The sequence below is a fragment of the Schistocerca americana genome, chromosome 5 (assembly GCF_021461395.2).
Source record: "Schistocerca americana isolate TAMUIC-IGC-003095 chromosome 5, iqSchAmer2.1, whole genome shotgun sequence".
NCBI classification, from domain to species: Eukaryota; Metazoa; Arthropoda; class Insecta; order Orthoptera; family Acrididae; genus Schistocerca; species Schistocerca americana.
In genome coordinates, this window is record NC_060123.1 from 442,717,901 (window position 1) to 442,737,160 (window position 19,260).

General features: G+C 43.3%; 1 protein-coding gene across 2 annotated transcripts in view; it reads right to left on the bottom strand.

Moving 5' to 3' along the window:
* LOC124615370 (semaphorin-1A) overlaps window positions 1-19,260 on the bottom strand; it is a 911,857-nt gene that overhangs the window by 641,678 nt on the left and 250,919 nt on the right. The window lies entirely within an intron of this gene.

The window sequence follows — 19,260 nt, forward strand, 5'->3', positions numbered from 1 at the left end:
CAATTCTTTTACCTTCTTTATTACCGACATCTTGCGTTATTAAGGTATGTTGCTCACAATTTTTGTATTACACTGAAATTTGATGTTTTTGTCATGTCGTCTTTCACAAATGACATGTCTTAATTTTAACTTCATTCCCTTGTTTTATTTGTACAGTTTTACAAATTATTTGCATTTAGGTACAAGCTTGGTAATATTTGTCTTGAAATATTCCGGCAGGTTTACAATTTAGCTCGCTCCGATGATGGCTTTAACAGCATACTGTCCTAGTCTTGCTAGCCCATAACACGCATGCATGTCACTGTATGATTGTTGCTAATGATTATGTTTTTCAATCCATACTCATCTCGTTTTTACGGTCTGAACGGTAAGTCATCTTAAACGCAGCAACATATTCCCCACACAACATTGTTAAGTGGATTTTATATATGTTCATTTTTACTATTACAGTAGGTTCGTCTCATACATTTTGTTCAGATTTTATAGATTTTTTTATTTTCTATTTTACTGTACAAAATATTCTTAGGGTATTTTTTCTCTCTGCTTGTTTACTATCTGAAGATGGTAGTTGTACGCAATCTAATCTAGTAATTGTGCAATAATTGTATTATGTAAATTGCGGTTTAGGCAGTGAAAGTTTTTTATATCAAAATTTTTACGGGACAATGTCAGGCTTCACTGATACCCTCGTTATAACTGTAACATATTTCGGAAATCCCATTTCCAAGTCCTGAATTCTACTTTGTAATTGATAGTCAGTACTTAACTGTCGTCATAGAGCAGCGTCTTTTGAAGCTAGTTTAGTGACCTAAGAGGCTTGGGTATGGGACTGTCCTATTACAAAACCACAACTTGGCGATCTACGAATGACAAGAGAATAGATGGGTTGATTCTTTACGGTAAAGTATCATTACATGACGCACTCCAGTAGTTGCCGCTATCTTACATGACGCAGCACTCCCGAACGACCTTTTCTGTGGCGAAGGGAAAATCTGCTCTCGTAACAAAAATTTGAGCCATTCCACTCTCTGGATGGGCCCTTCGCTACGCCGTCGGAATTAGCACTGTAACAGAGAGAGAGAGAGAGAGAGAGAGAGAGAGAGAGAGAGAGAGAGTGTAGAGGGACGGGTAGGGGGGGGGGGGGGAGGTGGTGCGGGAGACAAGTGGCACGTATGCTATGCAGCGTAGCGGAGGTTTCAGCAAACTTACGTCTCCGTTATAGAACGACCATCTTTTCGTTACTTTACTTCATTCGATTCAGTTGAACAGACTTCACAAGAAGACGGATTTAATGCAATAAAGTGTTGTTTAAGAATGTGAGTATGACCGTTCTTTAGAATCATCAATTCGTTCATTCATTCACACACGAGAGAAGAGCTTACGGCTCACTTCAGCTAGCCCAGAATGACGGTGGACGACGATATGGCTAGTCCAAGACAACGAATGTTGACTTTTGCGGGATGATAACCCTACGAGTTGCAATAATACGACTAATATTCTAATGCTGATTTCACAATAATAAGTTCGCGGTAGGAGATGTTTCTTTGGGTAGTCGGAACAAGACCCGTAGTCCACCGTGCCGATCTCGATGTTCCGGCTTAATTGAGCTCTCGTTATTCGGCCATTAGTCAAACAGCCGTGCGGTAGTTCGGGCATTACAAACATTAATAATAATCAATATTTATGAGCTTCAATTCTCCTTTCTGATTTTTTTGCCTTCATTACGCCTTCTTTTCTAACGAAGTAGATGAACCGTATAGATCACGCTACAGTTGTGGAAACAGTGGGGCGAAAGCACGATTGGTCCGGATTTTTACGATGGTGACCGGGGAAATATATACAAGCCCGGCCATTCCGATTCTTGTGTAACTTTCTAGTGCTGCAGTTGAGAATGCACAATTATGGCCGTTCCAAGCTAATGTCGTAAGCGCGAGGAATAAGGAGATATATCAGTCATACAGATATTCCAACCAATGCTATTCTTATATCTGTGGTCAATGTTTTTCTTCGTAGGCCGAACTAGCCTAACACACACTGTCACTATCAGACTAGGCCCAGAGCGAGGGAGGGAAAGTAGAATATGGCTATCACTCGATGCCAACGCGCCACTCTCGCGTGTCGCTTGTGTAGGTTCTTTAAATGACCCACACACATAAATAAATATTCGCGCCGTCTCCGTACTGCAAAGATACCATTGGGATGTACGATTATATCTACGGAGACAGAAAATTGAAGAACCAAAAATAGAAATTATTTTACGTACCTCATTTGTCTTTTTTCCACCGATCTCGCTGTCTGGTGGTCTTCTGAGTTGGCGTGAGAAAGACGCATCCAATTGAGTCTCAGTATTATGTTAAGTAAAAATTATAATATGAGGAAGTCGCAAGTTTTCATTCTACTGCCGCGTTACGTCATAATTTACTTGCTTTTTTAAATGGACACATTCGCAGACGAAGTTATTTACGAAGAGAGAATTTCCGCCGCAACCACGCCGGCGTTGTTGTACATCATTGGGGAGAAAAGGTATATTACCAAGCCGCACACACCAAAACGACGATATTGACATGTATCTAATGTTTAAGACTGCATTTATGCCTTCGTTTGTTTCTGGGCAGACAATTTTTGGCCCGATAATTAATGCATATACTCGAATATCTCTTTCCCCAACCAATACACGCTCCTGCCGGTACCGAGACTCTCATGTTGACGTACGATTATCTTAGGGAGGACACTAATAAATTAAGGAGACTGAGCAGTTAAGTTGTTACCGTAATTGCCAAATTATACGGCTGTTTACTAATTTATCATTTTAATCACGTTTATGCTTGACCTCGCAAAAATCTAACCGTAATTGATTGTTAACAATCATTTGAAACTACCCAACTGACGATTTCTGTTTAAAATATGCAGTCGGCCATTTAAGGTAAAATTTGTGGCTAAATATAACGCCGAGTCTGGTTTTTCTATTATTGGACCTGGCAACCCTAGGCGGAAGACTTATTTAACCGACATTCAGTTGTCGACTGCTGTAAGGTTGTCAAAGAAGATCATTATTTTAATGGTTAAAAGGATGCACATGAGGCTCAAGAAATAAACAATGGAAAAACTGGCGTAATAACGAACAAACTTTATATAAATGAAACAAGTGGTATCTTGAATGTAAGAAGCGCCTTTTTCAGTGAGTTTTCTACATAAACGTATAACAACTTCTTACTTTGCGTGGTGTGCGGTGAATCTAATAACTCGTTTGAACTTTCGTGTACGTGTACGGACCACTGAATACCTAACATTATGAGGCAAGTGAACCAATGAACGTCTGTTCATGATGTGATTTTTACCTTTTTTGCACAGCTTGTCTGATCTGTAACTATGAACGAGATCCATGAAGTCACAGATAAATGGAGTCCTGGTGTGAAATATCCTGGCAGATTAAAACTGTGTGTCAGACCGGGACTCGAATCTTGATGAATTGCCTTTCGCAGACAAGCACGACTCACTACCCGCCCTCACAGGTTTCCTTCCCCCAGCCAGTAGCTAAGGCATTTCTCCGCAGTATCATTTTCTTCTACACAACAGAATTTTTCTGTAGTTTGGAAGGTAGGAGATGAGATGATGACAGAAGTAAAGTTGTGGGGACGAGTCGTGAGTCGTGCTCGGATACCTCAGTCGGTAGTGAAGTTGCTCGCGAAAGGCAAATTTCCTAGGTTTTGGTCCCGGTCTGGCACACAGTTTTAATCCGCCAGAAAGTTTCAATCCAAAATTGTTCGTATCTGTCACGCGGAGGGGCAGATTTTTTTTTTTTCGGCGGTTTATTTTCTGCAGGTCGCCTAGCCAGTCTGACAGGTATAGCAAACTTATTTAATTTTTATTTTTCGTTTGATATTCTCCAGTAATGTTCAAGCAAAATTCATTGTAGCCTACGTGCCTCGTGGGATCGCCACTTCAGCAGAGGTAGGTTGTTCCTATGGAACGTGGTCTGTTGACGAAATGCTCACTGCACACCCTTTCTGTTTAGCCAATAGCCGGCCGGAGTGGCCGTGCGATTCTGGGCGCTACAGTCTGGAACCGAGCGCCCGCTACGGTCACAGGTTCGAATCCTGCCTCGCGCATAAAACTAATTAAATCTAACTAACCTAAGGACATCACACACATCTAAGATCTAGGCGACTGATGACCTCAGAAGTTAATTCGCATAGTGCTGAGAGCTATTTGAACCATTTTTTTGTTTAGCCAATAAGAAGCATGGAAGAGAACTGATGTGTCGAATGCACGCCGGCGCAAAGCGTGTCAGCTCCAAGCACAAGCACTTTAGCCCTGGCTTTCAGCTACAATGACGTGATTCCATTCCTACTCATTTTTTATCGGGCACCAAAATTAACATCACCTTATAACCGCAATGACTGGATAAGGCTTCGTAAACTAACTTGACCATCCTGACTGTATTCCGAACAAGCACTAAACTTCCTTTTCCTTCAGAAATATTTACACCTTATGCACTGAGGTGACATAACTCATGAAATACTTCCTAATAGCGTGTCTGAGCTCCTTTTACCCGGCGTGCTGCAGCAACTGGACATGGGGTGGACTCAAAAAGTCGTTGCAAGTCCCCTGCAGAAAATATTGAGTCATGCTGTTTTTATAGCCGTCCTTAACTGCGGAAGTATTGCCGGTGCAGAATTTTGTGTACCGGCTGACCTCACGATAATGTTCCATAAATGATCAATGGGATTCATGTTGGGCTATCTGGCTAGCCAAATCATTCGCTCCAGTTGTCTAGAATGTTCTTCAAACCCAACTAATTGATACCGGGTGGCGTGGTGCATTGTCATCCATAAAAATTCCGTCTCTGGAAACAAAAATCCATGCACGACTGCAAACGGTCTCGAAGTAGGCAAACAAACACTTTTAGTTCATTATCGGTTCAGTTGGACCAGAGGATCCACCCCATTCCATGTAAATAAAGACCGCACCATTTTGGAGCTGCCACCAGCTTGCAAACTGTCGTGTTGATAACTTGGGTCCATGGCTTCATGGAGCATGTACCACACTCTAACACTACCGTCGGCTCTTGCCATATGAAATCTGGACTTATCTGACCAGGTCACTGTTTTCCAGTCGTAGACGGCTCAGCCGACAGTTGTAACGAGCCCAGGAGATGTGTTGCAGGCGATGTCGTGCTGTTAGCAAACTCAAGTCGGTCGCCTGCTGCCATAGCTCACTAACGCCAAAGCTCGCAGCACTGTCCTAACAGATACGTTCGTCGTACGTCCCACATTGATTTCTGCGGTTATTTCATGCAGTGTTGCTTGTCTGTTAGCACTAACAAATCTACGCAAACGCTGCTGCTCTCGGTTGATAAGTGGAGGCCGTCGGCCACTGCGTTCTATGTAATGAGAGAGAATGTCTGAAATTTGGTGTTTTCGGCACACTCTTGACACTGTTGATCTCGGAAAATCTCAATTCCCTACAGATTTCCGAAATGGAATGCCCCAAGCGAATAGCTCCGATTACCATTCCGCTTTCAAAGTCTGTTAATTTCCATTGTGTGCTGCATAATCACACCGGGAAACTTTTCACATGAATCACCTGAATACAAACGACAGCTCCGCCATGCACCGCCCTTTTATACCTTGTGTACACTCTATAGGGCCGTCTGTACTAGAGCATATGGCTATCCCATGAAAAATGTCACGACTGTGTAATTCAACGGACCCTAAAGGATTACCGCACCATGCCTACCTTGCCCAGGTCCCTCTGCGTCAGTACAGTTTAACGGAAACACACACAGGTAGGACAAAATTAAAGTGGCCTGGGGAATATTTCATGCACCTTAAGATAGGAAACCCAGCTTACATCATCTACCCCAGATGCGGCTGATGCAAGTTGGTTGCCTATCGTAGAGCGCATGAAATATTTGCCGGGCCCGTTTTATTCTACTCACGCTGTAGTTTGATAAAGGTCTTGTACTCGTTTCGACAGTATAATAACGGAGACGTAGTTACTGAAGTTTCACAAAAAACTTGTTATTTTCTAGTAAAGAATAAAATCTTCCAAACAACATGAGAGTACTCATCTCTGTGAGAAAAGTTTCATGCTGGTTGCGCATCTACGTGTAGAATAATTTTGACTTTATTCAGATTTGAGATGCAATGAAAATTATCATTCCTAAGACGTTTAAAAACATGTTCCCATGGTTCATATCATCCAATGGCACTAGCAACGAACAAGCTCAGAGCAACATCGCAACAAGGAGTGACAAAGAGTGGTTTGGCCGTAAGAGAGAAACAGAGAATGAGGTAGAACTCAAAGCAACGTAGAGAAACACTTCACCTTCGTGAAAGAACGTCTGGAAATATATCTGGAATATTTTCAACCCTACCCTTCGCCCCCCCCCCCCCCCCACACATACGATTTCTCAACATGCAGAGCACGAAGGCTAGGTCACGTCATCTGAATCTTATCGGTGACTCAGATGTCCAAGGACATTACCAGGGCTACGATTTCGCAATACTACTACTGTCCATCCGTGACATGCATGGAAGTGAACTAGCTAGTGCTTGAAATAAATACAAGTCGCTCAGTAGTGTTAGCGAGTTGCGTTCAGGCTCGATGAACACGGGCGAATCATTACCGCGAGTTCGCAGCTATATTTCTTTGCGAGTTTTAGCAATACATGTGAAACAATGGCGCCCTGGAGCCACGCACACTACGGCAGAAAAGCGAAAATCTTGCTCTGCGACCATCACTGCATCGCAGCGATCTCGTCGATCGCCGAGATGCTGCAGTCGTTGTGGAAGAATTGCTCAGTGCACATGTGTTCGCAGCCCTAGCCACAACTGCCAACAGCTTGCCACGGGTGTGGAATTGTTTACTGAAGTGGCGAAGAAATACCCTCAAACGTCAGACACCTCATAACGTGTACCAAAAATGATTCAAATGGCTCTGAGCACTATGGGACTTAATATTTGAGGTCATCAGTCCCCTAAACTTAGAACTACTCAAATGTAACTAATCTAAGGACATGACACACACCCATGCCCTACGCAGGATTCGAACCTGCGACCGTAGCAGCAGCGCTGTTGCGGACTGAAGTGCCTAGAGCCGCTCGGCCACAGCGGCCGGCTAACGAGTACCATAAGTTCAGGAGAGAGCCGCTTGGTTCCTGATGTGTGGAATGTTGGTCAGGGTTTTGCTGCGGAACCCCTTCGGGAGAAGGATGATATCGGCAAGCAGCACTTTTAAACTATTTTACTTTTTGCTCTAGTGTTTCGGTTTTGTTCGGACGTGGCTATTCGGAATTGTAAGTAAAGTTAAGCAGCAAATGCTTTGATCCCTGGCAAGGAGGATCCTCTCATCAGAATGTACAAATTTTCAGTCAATAACAACAGTTTAAGACATCTTCTGTTACTTCAGCCACTTCAGTATAATCACTCATTTATTCTATAGCAGCAACAATGCATGTTTTTATTTGCCTACGCCAATACTTACCCTCCTTTCTAGTACCGTTACGCAATTACCGCTGCGGTGTCGCTGTTTGTTTTTCGCCGCGCTGTTAAGAATCCCGTCGTAAGCGGCACACTACACATCTACGAACTGTATCTACAACAATACGGAAAAAATGAGATGTTGCTACGCATTTTCTCATTGGCTGACAGTCACACCCAAGAATTTTCTGCATTATATTTTAGTCTCTGTACCCAGCTGTAGATCGCAATTATTCCGACGCTTTCTTAGCAATGGTGCACTCAGAAATACAGTGAAAAGACAGGAGATGAAAACTGCTAAGGAGGAAGGAATTCCACGGTGGAAAACACACAAACTGGTGGCCACGTACTGAGAGAAAATACAAGTACGTGGATGAAACACATACGGAATTCTGTGGTCTATATTTTAGATGGTTTATGACATTGTTATAGATACTAGAGGGCAAAAATAATGCAGCTCATAACTTCTTACCTTGGAACTTGGATGAAGGCAACAGGTAGGTTTTCGAAGAGTGTTTGACATAATGAAACACAGTACGTTGTTCTGGACTGCGAGTGTATCAGAGACGAAGATATCAAAAGGAGAGTCCCAGGGAAGTGTGATAGCACCACTCCTCACCAGACGGATAGGGTGAGCAGCAATCTGCGACTGTCTGCTGCGGTGTGCACGTGAAAGTGTCGTTCAGACAGCTTCTATTTGGTGTGATTAAGTGCAGCTGGGCATGGGCATAAAAATGGAAAAACATAAATTAATGCAGGTGAGTATGAGAAACAATCCTGAAATGTTCGAAAACAGTATTAGTGGTGTGCTGCTTGGGACACTAACGGAGATTCGGTATCTAGGCAGAGCGATATGAAATTGGACGATTTTAGAAGGCGAATGGTCTACATTCGTTTATTCGGAGAATTCTAGTAAACTGTAGCTCATCTATTAAGAAGACCGCATACATGACACTTGTGGGATCCATTCGTGCGTTAAAGGCGCTGCAGTCTGGAACCGCAAGACCGCTACGGTCGCAGGTTCGAATCCTGCCTCGGGCATGGAAGTTTGTGATGTCCTTGGGTTAGTTAGGTTTAACTAGTTCTAAGTTCTAGGGGACTAATGACCTCAGCAGTTGAGTCCCATAGTGCTCAGAGCCATTTGAACCATTTTTGAACCATTCGTGCGTACTGTTGGTGTGTTTGGGATCCACACCAGGTTGGATTAAAGGAAACATCGAAGCAATTCAGAGGCGTGCTGGTAGATTTGTTAGCGGTATGTTAGATCAACACGAAATAATACCGTTATTCTCCGTGAGTTCAAATAGAAACCTTTAAGGAGGAGAAGCTCTTTCTACTAAAATGGCTCTTAACATCTGAGGTCATCAGCGCCCTATCACTTAGAACAACTTAAACCTAAGTAACCTAAGGACATCACACACATCCATGCCCGAGGCAGAATTCGAACCTGCGACCGTAGCGGTCGCGCGGTTCCAGACTGAAGCGCCTAGAACCGCTCAGCCACACCGGCCGGCAAACTCTTTCTGCGAAACACCTTTGAGAAAGGTTACAGAACTGACATTTGCGACGGACTACAGAACTATTCTACTGCCAACGCATATCATGTATAAAGACCGCGAAGACAAGAGAATACAGAACTCGTACGCAAGCATACAGACAGTCATTTCTCCTTCGTTTCATTTTCGAGTGGAATAGGTAAGCGAATGACTTTCAGTGGCAGAAAGTACCCTCCGCCATGCACCTTGTGACGCCTTGCGGTGTATCTAGAGGTAGAAGTAAGTGAGGTTTTTTTTTACCTTTTCGTAATTTTTCTTTGAAAAACGGTGTACATGTAATTAATGCTTGAGATTCAGTTAAACAACACAATCGCTAATGATGAATTCTCCTTTCAGTTTTCTATGTGCGTGTGCGCAAGTACGCTACGCCTCCAGCATTTTCCCAAGTCCCATTTAACGCCGTCTGGCTAGTGCCTATGTGCCGTTGTCTGAGCTCAGAAGCGGAAACGCTGCATCAGTCGCCGTGAACCTGCAAAGACTCGTACTATGCAAGTCTCCTAGAAAGTAGCACGGTGCTTCAACTCTCCTTCAGAGAAGCTTTTACTTCCTGACAACGTGTTGTCCGTGATTACCGCTTCTGTCGGTTAGCGAAATACGGCGTCGCCTGTGAACGAGGCGCGTAGCCCGTTTCGACTGAGCTCTGCCCGCGGAAGATGTTTTCAGGGTTTGCGCTCTCCTCGCGCCTTCAATTTGCCACAATGCCCTTCCTCTCGCAAATCGCAATCGCAGACCCCATCTTCCCTGCAACAGCGTCAAGTCACAGCCAATTTCAGCGACGGAAAACTCTTCCCCTCAACGAGTCACACAATTTGCGTTCTAACCAACCTAGTTTCGTGAGATGTCGCTGTGGAAGGAAGTGTTCTGCGCCAATTGCGTGCTTCGTGTCACGGGCGGGAGAACCTTATCTCAAGCAGACACCATATGGAAGTGTCCATGGCCGTGTTGTCGAACGATATGATTATTTGCGTGTTATATAACTGGTTATTTTACTCAAATAGTTCCTCATTCCTGCTCGCGATATTTTACGGGCCCTGTTACACAAACCTTCCCCAGCCAGAAAAATCCAAACAGGTCACCCTGGACTTCAACTCCGATGGCTAATATCATAATATTCAAAAAGTATATTGCGAGGCAATAAGAGAAGTTAAATAGTCTCTCGTTGTGGGAGTGATGTGTCATGGATAGGAAAAATCGGCATACAGAAGAGAACCTGACCTACCTAGTTCTGAATCTTCCATTAGCCATTGAAATCTATGTTATTGGAGATACTTCTTGACGTATTAATTTGTGTTCTAAACGGGGCAGTAACTCTTGATAATTGGCTTTCGCAGGTCAGGCTCTTACCGTCAGAGCTATGCATATACAATTCAAACAAATTTTGCTGGATACGGCGCTTGGCAAGACCATTTCTTGTCAAAAGCAAGGGTGTTGCTTGGAGCTCAGAACTGGCATTGACGATAAAACGTCAAAATTGTTGCACGCAGAGAATACTCTACTGAAAAGACAAATTTCGTCCCAATTACTTAATTTAGTAAGTAAGAGACTGGCTACGAACTTCTGATCACTCCGCATTACCTCAAAACGTTCAAATGTGTGTGAAATCTTACGGGACTTAACTGCTAAGGTCATCAGTCCCTAAGCTTACACACTACTTAACCTAAATTATCCTAAGGACAAACACACACACCCATGCCCGAGGGAGGACTCGAACCTCCGCCGGGACCAGCCGCACAGTCCATGACTGCAGCGCCTTAGACCGCTCGGCTAATCCCGCGCGGCCCCGCATTCCCTCCCACCCGTCGCTGTGTACGGGAAAAATTACCTCTTTACTATGAATAAACTTTCTTTTACAATTGTGAAAAAAACCTCTGTGCTTTACATATATTAAAACTTGATCATATTTTATTATTAATATTTGCCAGTCAAGAGAGGAAGGAAGGAAGGAAGACTAGGTTTAACGTCCTGTCGTCGAGAGAGAAGATTTAAGAAATCTGATAATTTCCTACGTTGATTATGATGACCTTCCCCGAATACGCCGAAGGTCCCAACTGTTAATCGACCATGCCTCTTCCAAAATTTGAAAATGTTTTTCAGACACCGCAACCAGTCACAAATTTTATGACTGACTTAAATTATTTGACGAGGCAACATGTTTCGAGACACAAAACATCTTCAGGCTGTAAATGCAACACAAATAAATTCAACGAAAGTACACCAGCTTGCGGAAAAAGACAAGGATAACCTGATTTAAGGGCATATTCACTTCCGTTTGTTGGTCTGGTGTTCACATAAAGAATTTTAAATAATGACTTGTGTTGTTCATATGAAATGGCTCTTTCTTGTGGTGGGTTCAGTTACATCCACTACTAGCCGGCCGCGGTGGTCTAGCGGTTCTAGGCGCTCAGTCCGGAACCGCGCGACTGCTACGGTCGCAGGTTCGAATCCTGCCTCGGGCATGGATGTGTGTGATGCCCTTAGGTTAGTTAGGTTTAAGTAGTTTTAAATTCTAGGGGACTGATGACCTCAGATGTTAAGTCCCATAGTGCTCAGAGCCATTTGAACCATTTTTGAACATCCACTGCTATGGCTCCTTGGATCTTGTTAACCACTGTAAATAAACTTGCAATGGACACTTCAAACATGACATCACAATTAACTCTACTGTGCATTAGAAATAAGATACGTGGTCAAAACAAAGTAAATTTTGATTTATCAGTCCATGCGAATCGCTGGTGTTATAAGCCATTGGCATATTGCTGACGCGTTTCTGATGTTCGTCGACGAATTACATTATAATAAGAGATACTGTGACTTCATGTTGAAAAAAAAATTGTATAACTTTTTATAACCATTCTTAAAGAACATGTTGACTATTTCAGACCCGATTAAACTAACAAACCAGCTATAGCGAAGCATATGGACGAAACACGACACAGTGCTGCAATAGACGAAGATCTTAAAGTAGTGTATATTTTAAAGGAGGGCTGGAAAATGAACATTATGAGAGAAAAGAAAATATTCAACCATGGCCGAAAGCAGAAAAACGAGAACCTAAACAACATTACAGATTTCAAGAGCTCACATAAACGACAGGACCCAGCGACGGAAGAACACGGTTTCTCTACCATTTATCAAAAAAGTAACGGATCAAATCAGCAAGATTTTAAGGAAACATAACATTCGACCGATTTTCAGACCAACTAAGAAAACAGGCCACGCACTTCGTTCCGTCTCCCTCTGTCTGCAAGTGTACAAGATTCCGCGTACATGTGGTAGGGTCTACATTGGAACTATAAAGAGAAGTGTGAATACACGGTTGAAGGAACATGAAAGTCTTTGCCGAGTAGGGAAAACAGACAAGTCAGCCGTTGCGGAACATGCTCTTCAGTCGGGCGATCACGTAGTGAAATTTTCGGAATCTGAAGTTTTTATGTACTATGACGAACTATTATCCACGGCTATATAGAGAAAACGTCGAAATATATAAACATGGGGATAATTTTAACAGAAAAGAAGAAGCTACGAAACTCAGCGATATATGGGCAGTGGCGCTACAGAATCGATGAGAAGTTTTTATATTTGACGTACTATGATCAGTAGTTATATTTTATCATTGACAAGGTTTATCTCTGCCATCATGTAAAATCCAGACCGCGTCCACTTTCCACGGTATTTAGGCCGTTCTTCGACGTCGTACTCGTCAGTCGGCAAGACTCAGCACAACCAGGAGCACCTCCGAAGATCTCCTACGTAGTTTTGGACGAAACGTCAGGGACTGAAGAGTTCGATGGACCACGGCCATACAACCCGGAAGAATTCTCAGCAGCTGAAACATCCGGTCGTGAAAGCCTTCACCCTCATATTAGGTTATGAATCTCCTTCAGTGCAGTACGATCACAGGTCAAAACTGTAAGGAACAACTTTAATATCCATGCGTACATTTGTTAAATGTTTTTGTGTTGCCATTCTAGCCTAAACATGAGACTTTAACCTGGAAACAAGTTGCTTATCAAATAACTTAAGTCAGTCCACAAATTGTGTGGCTAGCAGCGGTCTCTGAAAAAGAGTTTGATACCAAAGCACTCATAATAACCTCAGAGAAAGAATTGAGGGGTGTACCATTTTAAGGTATTACAGCTCTTACCATAATACATGACGTAACACAGTAACGGAAATTCGTGTTTACCTCTACGCCAAAAACACTTAACTCATCATTTCGCAAGACGTATGTGAGAGAAAGTAATGCGTTGCCTGATTTTTCCTGGATCTTATTCTCTCGGAATCTGAACTCTAAAATAAACTTCTCCGTGTAACCCTGCTGACGATAAACTGGCATCGAAAACTAAAGTCAATTTTACGAAACCGCAAAAAAGCCAGTCGCATCATTTAATCAGTATTTACCATACACATACAAACTTAAACAGTAAATAAATAGGCCGGGCATTATAGACGTATTGTTATATACATGCACATACTCCACAAGAAACTGTATAGGGCGTGGCGGAGGAGATTTCCTAGAAATATTAGTGACACTATGTTTTACTGCATTTCTCGTACTGAGCCAGGGAAAAATATCTGTACGCCCCTGTTAATACCTCTTTCTTATTCTCATGTCCTCTACGCGAAGTATACGGATTAGACAGAACTGTCGCACAGCCCACCTCGAACACTGTTCCTCTAAATTCGTCCAAGTGGCGAGTACAATTTAGCCTTTCGCCCAAAGTTTATCATTTGAGGTCCCAGAGGTTACATGCCACATTTTCGTGTGCGCTACATCGACCTTTTATGATCGCAGCAGCGTGTCTCTAATTTCATTCGAGATCTGCTGTAATGTCTAGTTGAATAGGACTCCGAATGTTGGAGCAGATCTTTAGAATTTGTCGCACTAGTATCTTGAATATGTTTCCTTTCCAGATGCACTGCACCTTCCCTATAATCCTACCAAGAAATTTTTGTAGTCAATTCTCCTTTCTTTTCACTGATTCAACTTCTTCGTTCCACTCCACGTTGGTTCTTAGAATTAGATATCGATTGCGGTAGAGATCGAAAACATCTCACGCTCAATTCAATTTCAGCAATAGTTGCCACTGCAGACGCAAAACCTCCACTAACAATACCGTCGAGCAATTGTCCGCATTTCGCCATCTCACCTAGAACTCAAGTGGTTGGTGCTAAATCATATTTGATGGTGATAGGACTTAGTTGCGCCAGAAACCGTGTAACAAAAGTCTTCACTTTTTCTCCGCAGAGCCACTGTCAGCCTTTCCAGGAGTTGTCGTTGCTTACATTACCGTCTTCACATTTCTCGGCACAACATTCACACAGCAAAATATCTGTTTTCGACTTGTAAGGTTAGAAAATGCCATGCGTTTTTCCACCTTCTGAAAATAAATTACTTTCTGTCCATTCTGGAAACAGGTTTTACATTGTGTGATCCTTGAAATTTTCCCAACTTGGAGAGTACTACATGAAGTTTAGGGATTGCAGTCGGATGACGTCGACTTCTCGCTATGATGCTTATGCTAACAACCATTCAGGCATCTTCAGGCATGTGTTTAGCGCTGGAGATTGCTTGTTCATCGCTAACTTTATACGAAAAATTGAAGCGGAGACGGATGCGTAATGGTTAATGGTTGATAATACACTTGCGCTCTCTGCTTGAATGTAGGCTTGTGAAGAAAACAGAATACCTTGCCAGTGTGGCAAAGCCTACCGTGGTCAAACACTGCGCACAGTGCGTGAAAGGTGTGTTGAACAGAACATTTACTGGATTATTCTGCCACGGAAATCTAGACATCGACCAAATCCTTCTGGGATGCAATTATTAAGATCTTATTAATCGTGATGGATGTCTTTAATATATACAGAAAGGAAACAATTTATGATTAGTTATATGTCTAGTGACAACGAGTTTTATTATTTTACCATCTGAATTTTAACTCCGCAAGCCAGCATTCGAACAGAGAGCGCGCATGTAGTATCACCATTAAAGGCCGGTTCCCACTAGGGCTGCCGCGCGTCAAAACGGCGCGTCAGCGGCGTGGTTGCCATGGAAATGGCGTCAGCGGCAAGGCGCGGCGGGCTCTGCGTCGCGGTTTGACCATGTCGAACCGCTTCCGCTGCCGCGTGCCGCGCTCCAGGTGCGCGCCGCCAATCACAGAACGCGCTGAGCGTGACGTCAGGTACGGACTCCCGGGCCACACGAACTTTCGCCGAACCGCTGGCGCGGACGCGGCGGCAGCTATGAAATACTTATCATCCGATTCCAAGGAAACTATTCGGTAGAAAAATTTGATTCTTGGGCATGTTACAGCCTGATATCTTCTCTCGATAAAGGACCGAATTTCTTTTCGTTATTCGTCGTGGTTACTTGCTGTATCGCATTTACGTAAACCTTTACACGAAATTTTAATGAGTGTGCAGAGGTAAAAACGCATTGCGTGGACTTTGCGTACAGTTCATTTTAGGTAATACATTACTGCGTATGAAATTTAGTCAACATATCGAAATTGTTTTTAAAGCTGAGAGCAGATCGATAGCTATCACCGTTCTCGAGATATTGTCTGATATGTCGGCGGACGGGCTATGCCGTGACCGCGCGCCGGTTGCTCGGCGACGCGACCGGTACTTCGTCCTGCTCGTCGTAAACCATGTGGTTGTATCAACCGCAAATTTCGTAAACGGTTCAAGAAATCGAAATGTTTTTTTTGCAAACGATAACTTGTGAAAAGTCATGTATTTCGTCGCATGATAAATATCCTAAATCTGTTTATCTACCAAGATATGAAAGTAACTACAGTTTTTCAGAAGGGATAGATGAATTTTTTTAAATGGCATTAATAGCATGTCGAATGAGAAGTTAAACCGAAACTAATTTGCTGGTATGTCATAAGATGTAATTTACTAAATATGTAGAGCTATTGATTATTTCCTTTCTTTTTTCTTTATCCAGTGTACTTTACTGATTCAAGACGCGTTTCGCCTTTTACTTTAAGGCATCTTCGGTGGAATCTAGAATGACTCAGTTTTGTTTTGATCTGTGATACTTGGAGATTATAAAACAGTTCACATCTTTGTTTACGTGAATGACTGATTACTTACAGTGAATTGAGTTTTTGGCGGACATATACGTTTCCCCTCACCTGCTCACATGCTGGAGGTTGAACTAAAACTTAGATTATGGAACATAAGCACATTTTCATGTTCGCTCTTTTTTCTTCTGTCACTAGCAGTAGACGTTTTACCAAAAACTCTGATTTAAAGTCGTAACTACAGTGTGTTCACCTCATGTCCCTTCCTGTCTGGTTTGTTTATGTACATGTTGCCAACCTGCAGAATTATATGCTAAAAACTAATGTTTGTTTATTTTTGTTCTCCTTATATCTGTATGTGTGTGTGGCTAGCCAGTGATAGTTATAGAAAGTTGAAAGTGAATCCAGTAGTTGTCAGACAGTGGTTGAAAGATTTGGTGCTCAGCTGATTTCAGTTTTGGTTTAAATGTTTTAAGGAGTGCATGGAAGAGTAAATTCACTGCTTACATTAATAGATAAAATAGTAGAGTAGTATTTCAACAGATGATTATTATCAGAATACTATCACCCAACCCCTTTGTCCTCACTCTTTGACGCCTCATAATATGTCCTGTCAACGTACCCCTCTTGTAGTCAAAGTTGTGCCGTAATTTCCTCTTCCTCTTCCTGCTCTAATTCCGTACCTCTTCTTTAGTCACACGATCCTCGTATCTAAAGTTCAGCATTCTTATGAATCACCACGTTTTGAAAGCGTCCATTGTCTTCTTGACAGAAGTGTTCATCGTCCACGTTTCACTTACATACGAGGCTGCACTCCACACAAATACCTTTGTAAAATAGTATCCAACCATTAGCATTTATATTCGGTGTGAACAAATTTTCTTTTTCAGAACGCTTTTCTTGCTATTGACAGTCTTCAGTCAGGTTTGCATCTGCACCAGGAAATGCCTTACAATTTAAAATCTGGTTTCGAAAACTGTTCCAAATATATATTATTCTTTCGTGATTCTTAAGCAAGGTGCTGGCGATGATTACATTATGCTCTGTGGGAAATTCTATCAGGTGGCTTCCACTTTCATCCCTTCCACCTAGCCTTTGTGTTCTTACTGTTTTCGTGTACCTGCTACCGTATCACATTTTAAATTTTTGTCTCGCTTAACTATCTGAATAATCTCTTTTGTCGTACATTGTTTCAATGTGTTAGGAGATAGTGAACAATCGCGAACGGTAGTCATGAAATCTGTTTATGGTGAAATGAGAAAACATGAATAATGAAATATGTGAAAGAGTACATTGTACAGAAAATGAAAAATTGGTATGTCTTCACCCAACTTCGTCTTTCCTTCATGTAGGTGTAAGATATAGCTAATCAAACGCACCGCGCGTTTCAGTGGGTCCTGCCCCGTACCTCAGTGGCTGTCCGTCATTGGCTACCGCTAGCATCTGCCGCTTCCAGATGGGAACGCCAATTCCGCGAGCCGCCGCGTCAAAGCGGAAAACGCTTGCCGCTGCCGCTGCCGCACGACGCGCTGCCGCGCTCTAGTGGGATTACGCACGTGCCTGCGCGCCACAGATGGAGCAATATTCGAAGAGTGGTACACCTGCCTAATGCAAGACGACGTGGCATGGACTCAACTAATGTCTGAAGTAGTGCTGGAGGGAACTGACACCGTGGAGCCTGCAGGGCTGTTCATAAATCATCAAGAGTACGAGCCGTGGAGATCTCTTCTGAACAAAATGTTGCAAGGCATCCCAGATAGGCTCAATAATGTTCATATTTGGCGCGTTTGGTGGTCAGCGGAAGTGTTTAAACTCAGAAGAGTGTTCCTGGAGCCATTCTGTAGCAATTCTGGACGTGCGGGGTGTCGCACTGTTCTGCTGGAATTGCCCAAGTCCGCCGGAATGCGCACTGAACACGAATGGATGCAGGTGACCAGACAGGATGCTTACGCACTTATCAGCTGTCGAAGTCGTATCTAGACGTATCAGGGGGTCCCATATCACTCCACTGCACACGCCCTACACCGTCAACAGAGCCTCCACAAGCTTCAACAGTTCACTGCCAACATGTAGTGTCCATGGACTCCTCAGGTTGTCTCCATAGCCGTACACGTCCATCCGCTCGATGCAATTTGAAATGAGACTCGCCCGACCAGGCAACGTGTCTCCAGTCTTCAGCTGTCCAATGTCGGTGTTGACGGGCCCAGGCGAGGCGTAAAGCTTTGTGTCGTGCAGTCATCAAGCGTACACGAGTGGGCCTTCGGCTCCGAAAGCCTATGTCGATGATGTTTCGTTGAATGGTTCGCACGCTGACACTTGTTGTTGATAATCCAGCATTGAAATCTGCAGCAATTTGCGGAAGGGTTGCACTGCTGTCACGTCGAACGATTCCCTTTAGTCGTCGTTGGTCCCGTTCTTGCAGGATCTTTTTTTCCGGCCGCAGCGCTGTCGGGAGAATCGATGTTTTATCGGATTCCTGATATTGACGGTACACTCGTGATATTCCCACTTCATCGCTACCTCGGAGATGCTGTGCCCCACCGCTTGTGCGCCGACTACACCACCATGTTCGCCCACTTAAATGTTGATAACCTGTCATTTTAGCCACATATCTTACAACAGCGTCAGACGCCTTTCGTCTTATACAGGCGTTGCCGACCGCCGCGCCGTATCCTTCCTGTTGACACATTTCTGTATATGAATACGCATGCCTATACCAGTTTCCTTGGCTGTTCAGTGTAGCAATCTCCACTGAACTTCCACTGTCGGACGGTGGTATGGGACTTCCATTGCCGCCGTCACACTTTCAACGTGCAACCCAATGATGATGTCATTGGATTGGCATCACTGTAGGATAGAACAAATTTACCTTTACACCAAGACAGTAAGATCGAGATCCACCGGTGACGCTGTACCTCAACCAACCACAAAAAAAGCAATCTCCAGTGCTAAAAGCTCACCTGGAGACGGCTGAATGGTTGTCTGCCGAAACATCCTGGCAAGAAGTCGACGTCATCCGACTGCAATCTCGAAACCTCATGGAATAGTTTTTGTATTTTTTTTGTTGTTGACAGGATTCATTGTATCAATGCTTGTCCATTTGTCAAAGGCTTACTACACTTTATGAATTTAAAACTAAGGCAACTGGTACGTTTTAGAAAGTTATTCTTAACACGGCCAAATTTTTTA